The 15,163-nt window shown below is 42.6% G+C and overlaps 1 protein-coding gene across 3 annotated transcripts in view; it reads left to right on the top strand.

Moving 5' to 3' along the window:
* The window catches only part of LOC106877136 (mitochondrial glycine transporter A), a 75,316-nt gene that overhangs the window by 20,626 nt on the left and 39,527 nt on the right, over positions 1-15,163 (top strand). The window lies entirely within an intron of this gene.

Genomic DNA, 15,163 nt, shown 5'->3' with positions numbered 1-15,163 from the left:
GGGCTACCAGATGGTCTGAAAGACCAATTCTATGACACCCTCTTGCAAACTACCTCGTCGACGAGTGACAGGGACCTTCTCTTTGTGGCTGGAGACTTCAACGGTCATGTCGGACGTCGTGCTGGGGGCTTCCATGGCATACATGGAGGCTATGGCTTCGGTTCCCGCAACGAGGAGGGAACCAGACTGCTGGAGTTCTGTGATGCAACCAATCTTATGGTCTGCAATACCAACTTCAGGAAACCTGCCAGTCACCTAGTCACCTACCGCTCCGGCAGACACTCTAGCCAAATCGACTACATCCTCGCCAGAAATAGGGAAAGAGGGCGGCTTATAAATGCCAAAACCTACCCTGGCGAAGAATGTACCCCACAACATAGATTAGTAGTTAGCGACTTTGGGATCAAGGCAAAATGGGTGCCCAGAATTAGACAGGCTTGGAGAAGAAGGGTGTGGAAGCTTAAAGACCCTGCAAACGGACAGAGACTTAGAGACAAGTTACTTGAAGCATTTAACGAAATAGAAGGGGATATAGCATCATACAACGTGGAAGACAATTGGAGATTTCTGCGGGACAACCTGTTGAAAGCCACCGACCAGATTGTGGGTGGTGTAAGGTCCCCTCCCAACCCAGAGTAACGTGGTGGTGGAACAAGGAGGTAGACAGGGCTATTAGGCAAAAGAAACAAGCTTGGAAGGACTGGAAGAACGGTGGTAGCAGGGAATTGTACCAATGTGCCAGAAGGGAGGCTAGGCGACAGGTTTATTTAGCCAGAGGGGAAGCAGATAAGGAAAGATTTGCCAATGTTCTGCGCCGTGAGGACCAAAGACTCGAGGTATTTCGGGTTGCAAGACAGTGTAGGAGAGAGAATAGTGATGTTGTAGGAGAGAAATGTGTTCGCATGGATGATGGTACGCTTGCATTAAATGAGGATGCAAAGAAAGAGGTCTGGAGATGCCACTACGATAGATTGCTTAATAAAGAGAATGAATGGGAGAAAGAGAGCCTGCCTTATGTCGACCCAATAGAGGGACCAGCTATCCGAGTTGATAGTACCAGGGTAGATAAAGCAATTAAGAGTATGAAGACCGGGAAAGCCCCCGGCCCATCAGGAATCACTGCAGAGATGCTCAAAATATCTGGCAGTGTTGGCTATAGCCTAGTCACCCGTATTACGAACCAGGTGATACACGAAGGAGTCATACCCTATGACTGGTGTAGCAGCATCATAGTCAACTGCTACAAAGGTAAAGGGGACGCTTTAGATACAAATAATTACAGAGGCATCAAGCTGTTAGATCAGGTTATGAAAGTTACAGAGAGGGTCATAGCCCAACTAATTAGGGAGCGAATCAATTTAGATGAGATGCAGTTTGGGTTCGTGCCAGGTAAAAGCACTACTGATGCCTTATTTCTAGTGAGACAGTTGCAAGAGAAATACCTAGCCAAGGATAAACCTCTGTACCTGGCTTTCGTTGACATGGAGAAAGCCTTTGACAGGGTCCCCCGATCCCTTATCTGGTGGTCAATGAGGAAACTTGGGATAGAAGAATGGCTAGTGAGAGCTGTGCGAGCCATGTACAGAGATGCGGCCAGTAAGGTGAGGGTTGGAAATGAGTACAGCAATGAATTCCGGGTAGAGGTAGGGGTCCACCAAGGTTCCGTCCTCAGCCCCCTATTATTTACCATAGTCCTCCAGGCAATCACAGAGGAGTTCAAGACAGGTTGCCCCTGGGAGCTCCTCTATGCTGATGACCTTGCCCTAATTGCGGAGTCACTATCAGAACTAGAGGAGAAGTTTCAGGTGTGGAAGCAAGGTCTAGAATTGAAGGGCCTTAGAGTCAACCTAGCTAAAACCAAAATCCTAATAAGTAGGAAGGTAGATAAAACACAAACCCCTTCAGGTAGATGGCCCTGCTCAGTATGTAGAAAAGGAGTAGGTAGTAACTCTATAAGATGTACCCGGTGCAAGCTATGGACACATAAGAGGTGCAGCAACATCAAAGGCAGGTTAACTAGCAAGTTAGTTTTTGTTTGTGGCAGATGTTCAGGTGCAATAAAGACTGCAAACAAACAGGAAACAACTTCTATCTCATTCCAGGGTGAAAAACTAGAGGTAGTCGATAGCTTCCGCTATCTGGGCGACCAAGTTAGTAGTGGGGGTGGGTGCGCTGAAAGTGTAGCTGCTAGAATAAGAATAGCCTGGGCAAAGTTTAGAGAGCTCTTACCCCTGCTGGCGACAAAGGGACTCTCACTCAGAGTAAAAGGCAGACTGTATGACGCATGCGTACGAACAACCATGCTACATGGCAGTGAAACATGGGCTGTAACTGCTGAGGACATACGTAAGCTCGCAAGGAATGAAGCCAGTATGCTCCGTTGGATGTGTAATGTCAATGTGAATACCCGTCAGAGTGTAAGTATCTTGAGAGAAAAGCTGAACATTAGAAGCATCAGTTGTGGCGTGCAAGAGAGACGATTGCGCTGGTATGGACATGTGGTGAGAATGGAGGAGGATAGCTGCGTGAAAAAGTGCCACACCCTAACAGTTGAGGGAACCCGTGGAAGAGGTAGGCCCAGGAAGACCTGGGCTGAGGTGGTGAGGCAAGACCTTCGTACATTGGGCCTCACCGAGGCGATGACTACGGACCGAGACCTTTGGAAATGGGCTGTGCGTGAGAAGACCCGGCAAGCCAAGTAAGATCGTTGTCAGTGCCCCTGGACTGGTTCTTGTGCGGGTGGCACATGAGATGCACCATTTTGAGCGTGGCCGTTGCCAGTACCGCCTGACTGGCTCCTGTAGGATTTTCGAGCGAGATCGTTGCCAGTGCCCCTGGACTGGCTTGTGCGGGTGGCACATAAAAGACACCATTTCGAGCGTGGCCGTTTTCGTGCGGGTGACACGTAAAAGCACCCACTACACTCTCTGAGTGGTTGGCGTTAGGAAGGGCATCCAGCTGTAGAAACTCTGCCAAATCAGACTGGAGCCTGGTGTTGCCATCCGGTTTCACCAGTCCTCAGTCAAATCGTCCAACCCATGCTAGCATGGAAAGCGGACGTTAAACGATGATGATGATGATGATGATGACAGAGGAGCTAACAAGAAATTTGAGGAGATTGTTGTCAAAGATACAAATGGAACACAACCTAGATACCGTAACAAACAGTGGAATAGACTACAAAGGATTAGTGACAAAACAAACAAAAAGACCACGTGGTACAATACCGACAGGTTCCAGGGAGTAATGTTTGTGGACGCCACGCTACATGGAGAACTGGCCCGCAGATTTCGAAAAATCCTCAAAAGTACCAAGTTGAGGATAAATGTTATAGAAAAACCAGGGAGATCAATTAGATCAATAATATGTAAAACATATCCCTTCAGAAGAACAAGGTGTGTTGAGGAGAGTTGCATTGTGTGCAAAAATAGTCCTGGTGCCAACTGCAAAGCTAGAAATGTAGTCTACAAAATAAGCTGTATGGATGGTGAGTGTAAAAACAGAAACACGACATACATAGGTGAAACGGCAAGAAGTTTGGCTGAGCGTGTAAACGAACATTGGAGGGACTATAATAATCAAAAACAAACCTCGGTGCTCTACCAGCATGCCAAAGAACAACATGGTGGTGTACTGGACAGAATTAGCATAGAAATCCTGTCTAGACACCCTGGTGACGCATCGTTGCGACAAATACAGGAGTCGGTCCTCATAACTGAAACGCAACCAATTTTAAACACCAAATACACGTAGATGAGGGCCTTACAATTGCCCATGGTTGGATGTGCTGTTCACACATATGATGCGGAATATGAACGTAAATAAATTAATTAAAAAGTCTCTATCTGATCTGATATAAACGAAATTGTTACAAACACACATATGGACGCACATACTTACATTTAAGCACGCACACATACAAGCTTGCACACACTCACATGCTCATACCAAACAGTTTCGAAACAACGCCAGATCATACATTCAAAATAAATGGAAGTGGAAAGACAAGTTACTGAAGAGATTGCAAGAGTGCAATGAAATAATTTAACAAAAAACTATATAAATTAATAAAGTACTGAACCAGTGTGTGTGTTTATTACCGGTATAATGCCTCTCCCAAGGTTTAATTGTATTTCTTTCAACACACGTATCCACATCAAGAATCTTCCACACGAAATACACATACGAAATATATATATATATATATATATATATGCATGTATGTGTATATATGTATGTATGTGTATATATGCATGTATGTGTATATATGCATGTATGTGTATATATGTATGTATGTGTATATATGTATATATGTATGTATGTGTATATATGTATATGTGTATATATGTATATGTGTATGTATATATATTTATGTGTATATATATACATGTATGTGTGTATATATATGTATATATATCATCATCATCATCGTTTAACGTCCGCTTTCCATGCTAGCATGGGTTGGACGATTTGACTGAGGACTGGTGAAACCGGATGGCAACACCAGGCTCCAATCTAATTTGGCAGAGTTTCTACATCTGGATGCCCTTCCTAACGCCAACCACTCAGAGAGTGTAGTGGGTGCTTTTACGTGTCACCCACACGAAAACGGCCACGCTCGAAATGGTGTCTTTTATGTGCCACCCGCACAAGCCAGTCCAGGGGCACTGGCAACGATCTCACTCGAAAATCCTACGGGAGCCAGTCAGGCAGTACTGGCAACGGCCATGCTCAAAAGGTCTCGGTCAGTAGTCATCGCCTCGGTGAGGCCCAATGTACGAAGGTCTTGCCTCACCACCTCAGCCCAGGTCTTCCTGGGCCTACCTCTTCCACGGGTTCCCTCGACTGTTAGTGTGTGGCACTTTTTCACGTAGCTATCCTCATCCATTCTCACCACATGTCCATACCAGCGCAATCGTCACTCTTGCACACCACAACTGATGCTTCTAATGTTCAGCTTTTCTCTCAAGATACTTACACTCTGACGGGTATTCACATTAACATTACATATCCAACGGAGCATACTGGCTTCATTCCTTGCGAGCTTACGTATGTCCTCAGCAGTTACAGCCCATGTTTCACTGCCATGTAGCATAGCTGTTCGTACGCATGCGTCATACAGTCTGCCTTTTACTCTGAGTGAGAGGCCCCTTGTCACCAGCAGAAGTAAGAGCTCTCTGAACTTTACCCAGGCTATTCTTATTCTAGCAGCTACACTTTCAGCGCACCCTCCCCAACTGCTAACTTGGTCACCTAGATAGCAGAAGCCATCAACTAATTCTAGTTTTTCTCCCTGGAATGTGGCAGAAATTGTTTTCTGCACATTTACAGTGTTTATAGCTCCTGAACATCTGCTACGTACAAAAACTAACTTCCTAGTTAACCTTCCTTTGATATTGCTGCACCTCTTATGTGTCCATTGCTTGCACTGGGTGCATCTTATAGAGTTCCTACCTACGCCTTTTCTACAGGTCGAGCAAGGCCATCTACCTGAAGGAGTTTGTGTTTTTTCTACCTTCCTACTTATTAGGACTTTGGTTTTAGCTAGGTTGACTCTAAGGCCCTTCGATTCTAGTCCTTGCTTCCACACCTGAAACTTCTTCTCTAGTTCTGATAGTGACTCAGCAATTAGTGCAAGGTCATCAGCATAGAGGAGCTCCCAGGGGAATCCTGTCTTGAATTCCTCTGTTATAGCCTGGAGGACTATGATAAATAGGAGGGGGCTGAGAACAGAACCTTGGTGGACTCCTACCTCTACCCGGAATTCTTCACTGTACTCATTGCCAACCCTCACCTTACTAACAGAATCTCTGTACATGGCTCACACAGCTATCACTAACCATTCTTCTATCCCTAGTTTCCTCATTGATCACCAGATGAGGGATCGGGGGACCCTGTCAAAGGCTTTCTCCATGTCAACGAAAGCCAGGTACAGAGGTTTATCCTTGGCTAGGTATTTCTCCTACAGCTGTCTTACCAGAAATATAGCATCAGTTGTGCTTTTCCCAGGAACGAACCCAAACTGCATCTCATCTAAACTGACTTGCTCCCTAAGTAGTTGGGCTATGACCCTCTCCGTGACTTTCATTACCTGATCTAAAAAATTGAAACCTCTGTAATTATTTGTATCTAAAGCGTCACCTTTACCTTTGTAGCAGTTGACTATGGTGCTGCTACACCAGTCATTGGGTATGACTCCTTCGTCTTTCACCTGGTTAACTATACGGGTGACTAGGCTATAGCCGACACTGCCAGATATTTTGAGCATCTCTGCAGTGATTCCAGATGGGCCGGGGGCCTTCCCTGTCTTCATACTCTTAATTGCTTTATCTACCAAGGTACTGTCAACTCGGATAGCTGGTTCCTCTGTTGGGTTCACATTCGGCAGACTCTCTTTCTCCCATTCATTCTCTTTATTGAGCAATCTTTCGTAGTGGCGTCTCCAAACCTCTTTCTTTGCGGCCTCGTTTAGTGCAAGTGTACCATCATCCATGCAAACACATTTCTCTCCCACGACATCACGATTCTCTCTCACACACTGTCTTGCAACACAAAATACCTCAAGTCCTTGGTCCTCACGTCGCAGAACATTGGCAAACTTTTTCTTATCTGCTTCCCCTCTGGCTAAATAAACTTGTCGCCTACCTTCCCTTCTGGCAGTCTGATACAATTCCCTTCTACCACCGTTCTTCCAGTCTTTCCAAGCCTGTTTCTTTTGTGTAATAGCCCTGTCGACAACATTGTTCCACCACCACGTTATTTTCGGTCAAGAGGGGACTTTGCACCATCCATAGATCTGGTCAGTGGCCCTCAGCAGGTTGTCCTGTAGAAACGTCCAGTTGTCCTCTACATTGCGTGAAGCTACATCCCCCTCTATTTCGTCATAGGCTTCAAGTAGTAAATCTCTAAGTCTCTGTCCATTCGCAGGATCTTTGAGCTTCCAGACCCTTCTCCTCCAAGTTGGTCGCCTTCTCGGCAACCACTTAGCCCTGATCCTGAAGTCACTAACTACTAATCTATGTTGTGGGGTACATTCTTTGCCTGGGAAGGTTTTGGCATTTATAAGCAGCCATCTTTCCCTTTTCCTGGCGAGGATGTAGTCAATTTGACTAGTATGTCTACCAGAACAGTAGGTGATTAGGTGACTCGTAGGTTTCCTGAAGTTAGTATTGCAGACCATAAGGTCATTGGCATCACAGAACTCCAGCAGTCTGGTCCCTTCCTCATTGCGGGAACCAAAACCATAGCCTCCATGTACACCATAGAAGCCCCCTGAATGTTGTCCAACATGACCATTGAAGTCACCAGCCAAAAAGAGAAGGTCCCTGTCATTCGTCGACGAGGTAGTTTGCAAGAGGGTGTCATAAAATTGGTCTTTCTGTCCGTCAGGTAGCCCAGGCTGAGGGGCATAGGCCGAGATAATGGTTGTTAACCCATGCTGAAGGACTAATCTAATCCTAAGTATTCTATCGGATACCCTAATTACCTCGATTACCTTATTCACCCATTTCTCTGCAAGAAGTATACCCACACTCCCGATCCCGTCTGTGTTCCCTGCCCAGAAAATCTTGTATATATGTATATATATACATATATATGTATATGTATGTGTATATAAATATATATATATATATGGGAGAATGTACGAAAAAACAACAACAGACGAGGACAGGTGGTGTAAACAACAAAAGATGTATTAGTATGACGCTCGGGAATACGGAAAGTCTTTAACGTTTCGAGCTACGCTCTTCAACAGAAAGAATATGGAGACAAGGAGAAAAACACGGAGAAAAAAAATTGAATAGTGTTCGGTCAATGGTCAATCATAGCTATGGCTGACCAGAAGTTAGAAATTTTTTTACACAGGAGAGCTAAGAAAAGGGGGAGATAACAAAAGGGGTGATCCACGAACGGTGATCCACGAACGAGGGGCTGTGTGTGAGAGATAGGATGCATGTGTGAAAATGGGGAGGGGAGAAAGGAGTTGGTCAGTTGTAGTGTGTGCATGGTGTGATGTGAGGGTGTTGGGAGGTGAGGAAGGCATGGGTGGAGTGTGGGTTAGACTGAGGGTGTGGGAAGAGGTAGGGCTATGTGGGTAGGGGGTGGGGTGGGTGTAAGGAATTGGATGGGGTGGAGTGGGAAGGTAGAGTAGGAGTGTGGTGGGATGACGATGAAGGGGGAAGGTGGATGTAAGAGAGGGGGAAGGTGGGTATGGGAGGGGGGAGAAAGCGAGTGAGAGTGAGGGAAAGAGAGAAGAGAGTGAGAGAGTGAGAGAGAGAGAGAGGAAGAGAGAAGAGAGTGAGAGAGAGTAAGAGAGTAAGGGTGAGAGAGTAAGAGTGAGAGAGAGGAGAGAAAGAGTAGGGGTGAAGAGAAGTGGGAGTGAAGAGAAGTAGGAAGAGAAGTAGGAGTGAAGAGAGTTGAAGAGACATACAGAGAAGTAGGAGTCGGAGCAGGGGGGAGGAGGAGAGGGAAGAGATGGGTGGGGGAGAGAGAGGCAGGGGAAGGGGGTTAGATGAAGAGGGGAGGGGAGTTGAGCCCATGTGGCGCAAAGGAATATATATATATATATATATATATATATATATATATATATATATATATATATATATATATATAATTATGTGTATTTCTTCTATCTTAATGAATAAAAATTCTTCTGATAGAATAAATGGGTTAATAGAAACCAATGTAGCAAAGAACACAAAATAACTGTGGTTTAGTTCCTGTTTTTAAGGCAGGAACTCCTTGAAATTTTGGGTATTTGAGTATATTTAAGAATTTAAGGAATGGAGAAAACGCATGTTATAATTGCATACTTTACTCCTACATATATTTCAAAGGATTACAACCTGTGTGACCCATAGGGATCTTTGATATTAAAATTGTAACCTTCTCATCAGGGAAAGCATGGGAATCATCTTAAACGTAAGACATTATGACCGATTATGGAAACAATAGATGGATAAGGTTATGACTTATATACATATATATATCAATGAAAAATATTTCAATACAAATGTATTAATTTCCAGCAAAATAAAGCCCTGAAAATTAATACATTTGTATTGAAATATTTTTCATTGATAACTTCTTCACTGTTCTCAGTTCTGTTAACGGCTAGGCGTTCAGGCGAGTATACTTGGCATTGATGTGGCAACATTTGAAATATTGTCTAGGTAAATAAAGCTGATGAAGACTGATCAAATTTATGTTGTGAAACGTATTTGAAGAGTCTGAAACCTAGGTACTGTATTATCCGATTCTGGGTTGTCCATTTATCGAATGTTCTTCCTACAGGTAAGACAAATTTTTCATGTTTGTTGCACACACATTTTTGCCAGTATATACGCAGTGAAGCTATACAATAGCGTCGTAATTGTATCGATTGCTATTTTCCATAAATATTGGTGCCTTGTACCACTCTTCTGAATATATATATATATATATATATATATATATATATATATATATATATATCATCATCATCATCATCGTTTAACGTCCGCTTTCCATGCTAGCATGGGTTGGACGATTTGACTGAGGACTGGTGAAACCGGATGGCAACACCAGGCTCCAATCTAATTTGGCAGAGTTTCTACAGCTTGATGCCCTTCCTAACGCCAACCACTCAGAGAGTGTAGTGGGTGCTTTTATGTGTCACCCGCACGAAAACGGCCACGCTCGAAATGGTGTCTTTTATGTGCCACCCGCACAAGCCAGTCCAGGGGCACTGGCAACGATCTCACTCGAAAATCCTACGGGAGCCAGTCAGGCAGTACTGGCAACGGCCACGCTCAAAATGGTGCATCTCATGTGCCACCCGCACAAGAGCCAGTCCAGGGGCACTGGCAACGATCTTACTTGGCTTGCCGGGTCTTCTCACGCACAGCACATTTCCAAAGGTCTCGGTCAGTAGTCATCGCCTCGGTGAGGCCCAATGTACGAAGGTCTTGCCTCACCACCTCAGCCCAGGTCTTCCTGGGCCTACCTCTTCCACGGGTTCCCTCGACTGTTAGGGTGTGGCACTTTTTCACGCAGCTATCCTCATCCATTCTCACCACATGTCCATACCAGCGCAATCGTCACTCTTGCACACCACAACTGATGCTTCTAATGTTCAGCTTTTCTCTCAAGATACTTACACTCTGACGGGTATTCACATTGACATTACACATCCAACGGAGCATACTGGCTTCATTCCTTGCGAGCTTACGTATGTCCTCAGCAGTTACAGCCCATGTTTCACTGCCATGTAGCATAGCTGTTCGTATGCATGCGTCATACAGTCTGCCTTTTACTCTGAGTGAGAGTCCCTTTGTCGCCAGCAGGGGTGAGAGCTCTCTAAACTTTGCCCAGGCTATTCTTATTCTAGTAGCTACAAGGGGCCTCTCACTCAGAGTAAAAGGCAGACTGTATGACGCATGTGTACAAACAGCCATACTTCATGACAGTGAAACATGGGCTGTGACTGCTGAGGACATGCATAAGCTCGCAAGGAATGAAGCCAGTATGCTCCGATGGATGTGTAATGTCAGTGTGCATACTAGACAGAGTATTAGTGCCTTGAGAGAAAAGTTGAACTTACGAAGCCTCAGTTGTGGTGTGCAAGAGAGAGACGATTGCGCTGGTATGGATGAGGATAGCTGTGTGAAAAAGTGCCACACCCTAGCAGTTGAGGGAACCTGTAGAAGAGGTAGGCCCAGGAAGACCTGGGATGAGGTGGTGAGGCACGACCTTCGAACATTGGGCCTCACCGAGGCGATGACTTCTGACCGAGACCTTTGGAAACATGCTGTGCGTGAGAAGATCTGACAAGCCAAATGAGACTTAAATCTAAGGCCTCAGCCAGTCCACTTATGCGTACCTTCCTTCATTGGACACTAAACTCCACTTGCTAAGACCTGTTGAGGCAAGTGAAATCGAAATCGAGTTAAATTCGACGACTGGCATCCATGCCAACGTCGTCTCCTTCATTGGATACGAAACTCAGCTTGCGAAGACTTATTGGGGCAAGCGAAAGTGAAATCGTGATGGCACCTGTGCCCAGCGTCGCCTTTCTGGCACTTGTGCCCAGCGTCGCCTTTCTGGCACTTGTGCCCAGCGTCGCCTTTCTGGCACTTGTGCCCAGCGTCGCCTTTCTGGCACTTGTGCCCACGGCATGTATAAGGACTTTTGAGAGAGATCGTTGCCAGTGCCCCTGGACTGGCTCTTGTGCGGGTGGCACATAAAATACACCATTTTGAGCATGGCCGTTGCCAGTACCGCTGACTGGCCTTCGTGCCGGTGGCACGTAAAAGCACCCACTACACTCTCTGAGTGGTTGGCGTTAGGAAGGGCATCCAGCTGTAGAAACTCTGCCAAATCAGATTGGAGCCTGGTGTAGCCATCTGGTTTCACCAGTCCTCAGTCAAATCGTCCAACCCATGCTAGCATGGAAAGCGAACGTTAAACGACGACAGCGATATATGTATATATATATATATATATATACACATATACATATATATGTACATACATATATATATATATATACACATATACATATATATATACATACATATATATGTATATATATATATACATATATACTAACATTAATTTAGCTAATATACTAACATTAATTTAGCTAATACCATCCATCCCCCTCGAAATATTAATAACAAGGTTATTGTCTCTGAAGTCAATTCCAACTGAATTAAGTTTATGTCAAGTAATTCTAAGATTAAAAACTCCATATACCAGTGTAAAATTACTTCTCAGTTATCTAAAAGAATTTCTAATCATTACTCTACATTTAGGGATAGGAATAAGCATAACAGTACAGGGCTTAGTAAATTAATTTGGTATCTAAAAGCCCATCATAAACAATTTAATTTAGATTGGTTGATTCTCTCCATTTCGTTCCCTTATGACAAAGACAAGGAATTTTGTTTTCTCTGTAATTGTGAACTATTTTTTATTCTTTTTTCTAAAAATCCCCTTGTAATCACACTTACAGATCATGCTTATCGATGTAAACATTGGCAGAAACACACCTTTACTTCATATAAATGATATCTACCATTATCTATATATATATGTATATATAAAAATGAGAATGTTTGTGTGTGTGTGTGTCTGTGTGAATCCCTAAAACTCCAGATCTACACAACCAATTTCATTCAAATTTTATACATGCCTTACTTAGCGTCCCGGTGGTGTTTTAGTCAAAAAACATTTTTAACTTCTTACATAGTTCGAGCCCACAGCAGCATAATATCTCCTCCACTATTTAAGTATTACGTGTCAAAAGTGAAACAAAAACACTCATGTCAAATACTTTCACTTTAAAAATGAAACTTTTCCACTATTTCAGTATCAAAACTGAAACAATCATATTTCGATACTGTAATGACAGATACTTTCACTTTAATGGTTTCATTTTCATACTGAATCTACTACAGTGAAACTATACTCTCACATATATACAAGCATACATACATATATACATACATACATGCATATAGGTGCAGGAGTGGCTGTGTGGAAAGTAGCTTGCTTACCAACCACATGGTTCCTGGTTCAGTCCCACTGCGTGATACCTTGGGCAAGTGTCTTCTACTATAGCCTCGGGCCGACCAAAACCTTGTGAGTGGATTTGGTAGACGGAAACTGAAAGAAGCCTGTCGTATGTATATATATATATATGTATGTGTGTTTGTGTGTCTGTGTTTGTCCCCCCACCATTGCTTGACGACCGATGCTAGTGTGTTTACGTCCCCGTAAATTAGTGGTTCGGCAAAAAGAAACCGATAGAATAAGTACTAGGCTTACAAAGAATAAGTCCTGGGGTTAATTTGCTTGACTAAAGGCGGTGCTCCAGCATGGCCGCAGTCAAATGACTGAAACAAGTAAAAGAGTAAAGAGTATATATATATCTGCACAAATGTATCCTTATACATGTATATATATACATATATATATATATATATATATATATATATATATAGAGAGAGAGAGAGAGAGAGAGAGAGATGTATATGTACACGTATATGTATAGATATAGATCTATATGCATACATGTATATGTATACATATGTGTAGATGTATATATATAGATGTACATGTAATATGTGCACATATATACACATATGCATGAATACAGATATCTATACATATATACCCACACCTACACTCATACACATGCACACAAACACACACATTAGTCATTTTTTTTTTTTATCCAAAACTATGTCAAAAGTACTGAATGGATCTTTATGAAATTTGGAAATTATATTCTATGCATAACGGCCATAATCCCCATGAAAATTCATATATTACACACAAATAAAGTAATATTTTTAAAATTTCTTCTTACAAGTTACAAAGACCCCTTCATGGGCACTTCAAACCCACAATTTAGTCATTTTTCCTAAGCAAAGACGAATACAGTTGTATTATTGGAACCTATAGGGTCACCCGAACATAACAGATGAGCATTATTTGTAATTCAACGGTATAACAGTGTTAGACTATCCTTTCAGATATACTTACATTGTGATTTCTGCAATGTGGTGCATAAATTGTCAAGTAAATGAGACACATCTTTGCCTCCACTGATTCACTTGCAAAGTGTTCAGTAAAATTATTTCGTTACAGACCTCCTTTGAGTCTTTTTATTATCACTGAGTCACACATAGTCCCCAGTTGGTAACATTGATTTCAAGGCCTTCCCAGATGAGTGACTGGTTGTTCTAAGACATTTATTGATTGTAAATTTTTTCTGCTCAGTTACCGATCGGTATAGTGGTCATTTGCAAACTCCAGAGGTGACACTTTCATTTCCCTTCACTCCAAACGTCACACGTTATTTCAATTGGGCCATGCCCTTCCAGTTGCTATAGATCCGTAATGCATCTTACAGCTGTGCCTGTCACCTGTATGGTGAGGAATCCTACATTGGGGAGTAGTAACGACTACGCTAGGGTAGCCGACTGATTATCGTGATCATTCGTCTTTTGGTTTCCTCTAGCTTTACTCTCTTTTACAAACCCAGTGAACATACATATATCTCCTATTTCAAAGAAATTCAAACAATACATATTAGACCCAAGTTAAAAAGATTCCCAGCAATTCAACTTCTCTGGTTGACATTAACACACCCACCCCTAATTGGGGCCTTAACTCCCACATTTTTCAGCTCCGAGAGCTCCATTTTTCAGGAGCAAAATCCTTTTTACAGTGTCCATAACACTAGAATTTTCGAATATGCGCATGAATATCAGATATATAAAGATGAGAATGTGTGTCTGTGTGAATCCCTAAAACTCGAGAACTGCACAACCAATTTAATTCCAAATTAACACATGCCTTACTTAGGGTCAACGGTATAACAGTGTTAGACTATCCTTTCAGATATACTTAAGTTTATGCCAAAACAATTTTTAACTTCTTGCATAGTTCGAGCCCACAGCAATATCATATCTCCTCCACTATTTCAATATTACGTGTCAAAAGTGAAACAATAACATGTCGCTATTGTAATTTCAAATACTTTCACTTTAATACTTTCAATTTCATACTGAAACTATTAAAGTGAAACTATACTCTCACATATGTACAAGCATACTATAAGACCCAAGTTAAAAACATTCCCAACAATTCAACTTCTCTGGTTGACATTAACACACCCACCCCCAATAGGGGCCTTCATTACCACATTTTAGAGCTCCATGGGCTCTATTTTTCAGGAGCAAAATCCTTTTTACAGGTTCCAGAAGACTGAAATTTTGGAATATGCTCATAAAGATCAATAGTATTGGATACATGTCTCATGATTAGAATTTTTTTAGGGTGTGTAAAGAGGGAAAGAACCCTCATGTGCAATTTTGATGAAATTCGAATCATATGTATTCCAGTTTCTTACAGAAAATATAAGAGAAAAGTCTCATCCTTCAATTGCATGTAACACGGGCAATGCCGGGTATCTCTGCTAGTATAAAATTTAAACATTGATTTTCTTCTTACATTTCACTTCCACTAGATATATCTTTTTCCAAGACTTTAAGGTTTTATTCAATTCACATTTTGTTCTATATTTCTCGTATATTTGGTTTCTGATTTTTTCTTTATTTTACCTCCCCCTCCTCCCGTTTCTATAGGCTACCTTTGATGTTATATCCTC

This window comes from Octopus bimaculoides, chromosome 23, assembly GCF_046866305.1.
Source record: "Octopus bimaculoides isolate indiv1 chromosome 23, ASM4686630v1, whole genome shotgun sequence".
Lineage (NCBI taxonomy): Eukaryota > Metazoa > Mollusca > Cephalopoda > Octopoda > Octopodidae > Octopus > Octopus bimaculoides.
The sequence above is the reverse complement of the archived record's forward strand: the minus strand, read 5'-3'. Positions and strand labels throughout refer to the sequence as shown.